The sequence below is a fragment of the Camellia sinensis genome, chromosome 3 (assembly GCF_055761805.1).
Source record: "Camellia sinensis isolate YWXY chromosome 3, ASM5576180v1, whole genome shotgun sequence".
NCBI lineage: Eukaryota > Viridiplantae > Streptophyta > Magnoliopsida > Ericales > Theaceae > Camellia > Camellia sinensis.
The window spans coordinates 184,683,645-184,691,229 of NC_138963.1; the positions used below are offsets into that span (position 1 = coordinate 184,683,645).

Below are 7,585 nucleotides of genomic sequence, written 5' to 3' on the forward strand. Positions count from 1 at the left end.
AAAAACATTATCACCAATAAAATTAAGGTTAAAAAAACTAAAAAATATTAGAAGACTTGCAGAATGAGGGGGGAAAAAAAATGATTTTCTTATTTACCTACAACACGAGAAACAGCAACTTCTACCTCCCCATGTCCTCCAGGGCCTTTCATGTGAATCCTGTAAGTTTTCCTATGGGAATGTCCAAGTGACAGGAGGCTCCCGAATCCAGACTTCCCAGCTGTAAAGGAGAGGGAGAGATAAGCCCAGACAAAGAAAGAATAACCTGTAATGGAAATGTCATAACTACAAACTTGATATCCAGAAAGAAAGAAAAAAGAAACTTTGTTTGAATATCAAAATTGATACATAAAATTGATACAAACTTTCAGTGCAGTACTCAAAATTGATACATAAAATTTCAGTGCAGTACTCTGATATCCAGAATTGGTGATTTAATCAAACTCTGTAATGGAAATGTCATAACTACAAACTTTATTTCGGGAAGTTGTAAAACTTTTGATTGAATATCACAAACTAAAAGATTATGATATAAACTTTGTTATTCTAGCAAGGTAAACTGTTAAATGTCAAGTTTTTGATCGACCAAAGGAGCTGAAAATTATTTCCACATCAATAAATACATGGCTTGAATAGTTGTACTTTTCTTTTTTTATTATTTCCATATCGATAATTGTTGGTATTTGGATGATAATTAAGTGTGGAGAAAAGTTTCAAAACAGAAACAATTTGTTAGTAAGGAAAAATTTAAAATACTTTCCACTAATCAATATTGAACTCAAAGCCTAAGTGGACGAGCAGTTTCCACAAGCTAATTGCATGCACATAGTGATATGCTACTTGCCACAAATCATTTACTTGGGAATATGACATTATATTATGGACTTCATGGAAGAAATTCCACTGAAACACTTGCTTCAATATTGATCAATCAACTAGTGGGAGTCAACATGAAACAATCCACCAATAAAAATTCATTTGAAATATTAAAACAAACCTATTGGAATAAAACAAACTTCAAGGACAAGGGTATTTCTTTTCATTCAATTTCACAAAATTATAATGCATCAAGTTGATGACTACTTTCAACTATAATCAGTAGCAATTATAAAATCTCAATCAGAACCACTATTCCTTAATTGAGAGCTGTGTGGCTGCATGAGTCACTGATGCAGGAACAAGTACAAATGAGCATATGAAGTGTTATATGCTACAAGATTGAAACTCAGGAAATGTCTTTAATGCCACACATTAGATGATGAAGAAAAATTGTAATCAATAAAAACAATAAATGTCCAGAGACCCAAATATTAAAATGAGCCCAGGATTAACTGCTATAATAGATAAATATACCTTCATTTGCATCTCGAACCATTTGATAACTGAAAAATCCTGAAAAAAGAGTAAGCTGCAATCACAAACTACCAACCCATTAAGATGCTATTACTTTAGAACAAACCAAAGCCCTCCACTCTCTTAAATGAGGAAGAAATTGTGTGTTGTGTGTGTTTGGGGGGGTAATCAATTAGCATTTTATGAAAACACTTGACAAAAGTTAAGATTTCAAATTTTCAAGTTTTATCTTTGACCAAAATATTTATCAAGAGGCTGCTAATTTGCATCTCAGCCAGCCATGCCTAATGCTAAACCAACAAGAGGAGAGAGCAATCCAGACAAAAAAAGGTTATACCCAGTGCACATCGTAAACAATTACGCATAAGACTGTGAACATCACCCTCTTGTTGTCCATGTTTATTCTTCTTCTTTTATATATACATATGTGTGTGTGTGTGTGTGTGTGTGTGTGCAATTCGTAAACCTTGTTTAGTGTAACCATGTTCAATTATCCATTAAGGTAGGTTTTGGTTTTTGTTTACAAACATTTTTTTATGCTTTCCTCATGTTTCTATTTCCAAGCTAACTAAAATAATGTACTGAAATGAAATTATGACAAGAGAACAATCACTTTACTAATACTGACAATATTAGCCACTAACATCTCTGTCCTAACCAATCCTTACAAGGTCAGAGTAACAATTTTGAGGAGCATCATCAAACCAACAATTCCTAAAACTTCACCCTTAAAGCAATGCCAACCATCACATAAATAACCTTATTATAGGATATAGTATTGCTTAGAGAATATCTTCTTTATCAATATGTTATTCTAAGGAGGCAGATTTGAAATAACATTTTCTTTTTCTTTTTTTTTTTAACCCCTTTTGTTCAGCAATAGCTCCTACCAGGAGCTAAACATCATATAGGAAGGTATTAACCAAAAGTTGTATGGTTGGTTGGAAGCTTCTAAGAAGAAAAAGAAGAAAGAAACTTGCTAGATCAGCCATACAGTAGTCAGAAGGCCCAAAACAACCATACAGCAGCCAGAAGGATGCCTCATCAAGCTACCTTCGGTTCAGCCATAATCACACATCTTTATTGATCCTAAACATCTCACATGATCCTGGATCTGTGCAAGAATGAATTGGTCTCCACTTAATTATCATTATATTGACAATCAAAACTGTAATGCTTCTAGAATTGCATGTCTGTGTGTAACATGGATGGACATTTATACACTTAGGCGTATGCACATACGCAAATATGTATTGTTAACAAAATTGCAGTAGCAACTCCAGGTTGATAATTTTTGGGGCTATATGCCAAATCTGGTATGCATCATTTTCACACTCATTTCCCAGCTCAAAGCAGAGAGAGAGAGAGAGAGAGAGAGAGATAGATAGAGAGAGTTACCTGCAAGGTATTGTGCTTGAGTTATGACAATAGTGTCTGTAGTTACTCCACTGACGAGGGGTCCCCCATATTGCAGAACATGACGACCTAGTGTCACATAGCCCTGAATGGTTGGATACCCATGGTTGCCAGAGAAAAGATGACCCATTTGTCCATATGGGACAATATTTGTGTTAACTATGCCTGGTACGCCATATATTTGAAGGTAATGCTGACCCATGTGAGGATTGTAGACACCCTGAAAAAATAGACAGAACACACCATGATTGTGCACATATTCCTTTCCAGAACCAACTGGAGTACCAAAATACCCATTAGCAGTTGAGATTTGAATTTACTGACCTGTGGGTAGGCATATTCAGGTCCAAAAGATGCGTACCTGCCAAAGGAAAGATTAATGCCTTGATGTCAAAGTGCACATCAATTAGTTTAGGTTGTAATGCAAGTGGACATCAGATGATCATGTAACTGAACACATGAAGCTCTGACATCATAAGAACAAGGCTTTTCTATCATACATAAATTACCATGACAATCATCTTGTGCTGATGCATATACCTTCGGGTTTTTGAATTAATAATAAAAACATAAAAAGCGGACGAGTTCATAAAAATATCACAAACAAACAAACTTTAATTCACAAAAGTTAACTTGATTTTCACAAGAGTCTGAATAAACTTTGCTAGTAAACATCAACTTCTACAAACCTCTGGTTGATAATCAACAATGACTTCAACAAAGAAAACGGACGCACAAGAATTTGCTCAATTAGCTATTTGTCTATATAGGGGCAATTTAACTCTCCTATAGGCTCATTTTGCCCACGAAAGTGCAAAATCATGCGAGTTTGTAGAGATTGAGAACACCAACAGGTGGAAATGGATTTTCACATAAGTCTTAGTTCATACTCGCCGGCCATGGTTATGTATCTCGCACGTGGAGGAGCCTGGTAGCCGCTTTTCTCGATAATCTTTAGGTAACGAACCTACAAAACACAACATTTACATAAATAAAGGATATTATTTTATTATGGTTGTTACGTTACGTTAAGAACCAAACTGAGCATCCAGAAGAACCAAACAGCAGGAATGTGTCATCATGAAAAGTCACCAAAGCAGTTTCCCCAACCAACTTGAATAAAATAAAATAAATTTCAAAGTTAAAACCAGTGGCACTGTTCACTCCTCGGAACAAGAACAAGACCAGAACTAGGGCAAGTAGACATCAACCCCTTCGCTTAAGGTTTAGAAGTTTCACATCCCAGCAGCAGAAAGCAGCAAGTAAGAATCAGAATAATTATAATACATAGGTTCAATCATGCTCAATCACTAACATCTGTGGAAAACCACATCTCTAAGAAGTTCAGCAGGCTATTCTATTCTAAAAGGAAATACAGTGCAGGAGCAGGAATACCACTTCAACAAGCACAGCTTCTGTAAATGGCTAATGACAAATTACAGTGCCAAAATGGCTGAGACAGACAGAGAGTAGTTTGGCCTTTTTTTGTATCCACATCTGTGAATTTAAAAAGCAGGTTGACCCTTTTAATGCAGAGTCAAAAGGAAGTAATATTGGAATAGGTAGTTATAGGGGAGCAGTCGTTCACAGTCATTCATGACCTCTGTTGGGAGGACAAGCATTTTAGGGCATAATGAAACCCAAAAAAGAGTCATACAAAATGCAGATTTATGTATCCTGCAATCCTGGAAAGTGAGTGAAATAGTATTCTCAGTCCAACAACCAACCTTTTTTATTATTATTATTATTTTTTTTTATATTTGTTGATTTGATGAAGGAGAGCAGAGTAGTAATGGTAGGTGCATGGCTACATGCATGTAACAGGGAGTGATATCCTGCATCAGATTTGAGTGTTCAACCACATCAAGTATGAATCCTCCCACCTGATTGGAACGCAAAGTTTGGTTTGGTTTTGGCTTATCATTCCTGATTGGAACACAGGGTTTGGTTTTATCCGTTCCACCTTTGTCTAGATAGATTAAAAAAAATGAAAAAAAAGACGCAAACACAGCAGACACAGAAAGGATGAAGAATTGCAGATATAAATGCAACAATATCTGAATTTTCTATTCAATAAAAAATTAAATTAAAAAAATAAAAAAAATTTGTATTTGAGAGGGGAAACCTGGATTCCTGAAACAGCAAAATATGGTATCTCAAACTTCACACGTATAGGAGCTTTTCTCTCAGAAGCTGCGTCTTCAGATGTTATGCTGGGAAGAGTATACTCCGCTCTAAGCATATATTCCTAAATCATATATTCCTAAATTGAATTTGCAAAGAGTGTTAAAATCCCATGTCAAAATTGCAAGTGGAAAAGATACTGTAGCCCCACATAACCAATAGCCATGAACAAGAAATTACTAGCAAACAATACATTGAGAAAAAATTGAGGTAAACTCTCACCTTACCACCAGGAAAAGATTTAATTTCCCAGATCAAAGCATCCTTTTCTGGTGCATATGAAGCAGATCCCAATGATGTCCGAACATTTGGGTTGGTAGCATCGGCTGGAACAGGCAACTCAATCTCAACATATGTAGCAGTGCTGTAAAATTGATTCAATGCATGAATTAGTTAAGAAAAATCTAATGATCAGGCATTTCAAACAGCCCAAGCAATTGACCCATAAATCCTTAGCCATACCTGCGAATGAACAACGGCAAGGCTCGACACCACTTCTCCCCCAAAACAAAGCTTTTGTTGCTGAGCAAGGTCTCGGATCTCGGAACAGAGACCACCCATAGCTTCGACAAAGGAACTAGGAGTAGGGACCTCGGACTGAACCCCAATCGAAGCCCTAGGGCTCATACCCAAAACGATCTCAGAGGTAGAAGACTGATTTTTACCCCCATTTCGCTTCACGATGTCCATCAATGTTAACAAATCCCTCTCAAACAGTAAATCTTTCACGATGTGCGAACTCCCCTTAGGCGAAGGAGAACCTTCAGTCACTAACCCATCAACCATCGTAGCCAAATTGCGTAAATTAGATGTGAGAAAACCCTAGAAATTTAGGCAATTTCTAGAGAGAAGGCAGACTCTCTCTCTCTCTCTAACCCATCTTTGCCCGAACCCTCAAAATCAAAATTATATTTTTAAAATTTTAAAAATTATTTATGACCTAAAAGATATAAAAAAAAAATTCAAAACAATTTTTAGATTTATTTTAAAAAAAAAAATTAAAAATAATTTGCAAGTAATAAAAATCAAAATTATATTTTTAAAATTTTAAAAAGTATTTATGACCTAAAAGATAAAAATATACAAAAATAATAAGTAATTTTTTTTTCACCCAATTTGTTTTTAATTTTTTAGGAAAAAAAAAATTAAAACTAGTTTCTGAAAATAAAAACAAACATATTGAAATTGATAATCTAACCATATTCTTTGAAAAAGTTTAAATTATCTCAAATTAGTCATCTCAACTTAAGAGTGTGTTTGGGCTCAATGGGTTCATTTTGTGATCTAATTCAATGATCATTTTAATTTTACAATTCAAAAACTAAAACATTCAAAACTCTTTCAAAAATTATAATAAAAAACACAAATCACTATCACATCATTCCACTAGCAAAACTTTTACCGACGAATAGTGTCATCGTCGCTAAATGGTTAACTCTTTGCCCACGCCAACTTGTCGTCGCCAAAAGTAAGCACACTAACAGCAACGCTCATTGTGTTGCTAAAACATAAGCCTCGTAGATAAAAGTTTTGAAATTTTGGCGCCAACCAAAAAATTTGGCGCTAAAATAATGTTATGCCTTTTTAGCGACGACAACAAATTGCGTCGGTAAAGGTATACTTTTACCAACGAAATTGATCACTGTGTCGCCAAATATATACTTTTAGCGATGAAAAATTGACGTCGTCGCCAAAAGTAGTCGCCAAAAGTGCAATTTCTTGTAGTGTGCATTTGGACCGAGCTGGGGTTCAGATGCATGGGGATCAGGCCCCTGTGGTTCATTACCCTCAACATTTGTACCGGCATGTGGATTTCCCATAGTCCCTTGTATCATTCCAATCATATCATCCCCAATGTCTAAATTAGCTAATGTTTCATTCTCTCGATTACCATGCAGAGATACGTAAGATTCCCTATGATTAATCCAATGTTTGTATTTTTTAAAAAAACCATTCAAAATCAGATGCTCCCGTACACCCTCTCGTACAAGATGGTATTGATTCTCACACTTCCGACACGAACAACTGATCATCAAACCTTCAACCCTATTGGTGTAGGCAAACACAAGGAATTCATCAATCCCATTAATGTATTCGCTCGACATCCTATTTGGAAAATCAATCCAACTCTTATCCATCATCTGTACACATCCACAAAAATATCTCATCAAAGTAACTCTAAATATAATACCTACGTATTACACCCTCATCTCTCAAAACAAGTAGTACACTTCCATTCCATAGCAATGAATATAGCTATCCATTAAATTTTAAGGATCTAAAATGAATTGATTTGAGACGGAATATGAAGATCATATTCATTTAGACTCCTTAAGTTTAAAAAACTTTTGAGTAAGACACTTAGTTCTAAAACATACGACAAGTTTTGACATGAATAAGACACTTTAGTTCTAAAAAAAACGACACTTAGTTCAAAACAAAGTGCAAGCACCATGTTATTCTATCATACTAGAGCCTTGTAGGCAAGCACTTGGTTCTCTAATTTTAACACTATTTGTAATTGAAATTGCTACTATTTTTAATTATCAAACTTTGGTCCTTGTTGTCTTCACGAGGAGAATACATATATGACCAAAAAGAGCACTACCTTGACTTTAAGATATGTTTTGAG

At 35.2% G+C, this 7,585-nt stretch overlaps 1 long non-coding RNA gene across 1 annotated transcript; it reads right to left on the reverse strand.

Annotated features, from left to right (window-relative positions):
- Window positions 1–2,873: 2,873 nt before the first annotated feature.
- Window positions 2,874–5,764, reverse strand: LOC114268731 (uncharacterized). Its single transcript, XR_003631391.2, has 5 exons — window positions 5,416–5,764; window positions 5,176–5,317; window positions 4,895–5,017; window positions 3,094–3,130; window positions 2,874–2,989 (listed from the first exon to the last, which is right to left on the reverse strand). It is a non-coding gene; the product is annotated as an uncharacterized LOC114268731 (long non-coding RNA).
- Between the last annotated feature and the right edge of the window lie 1,821 nt (window positions 5,765–7,585).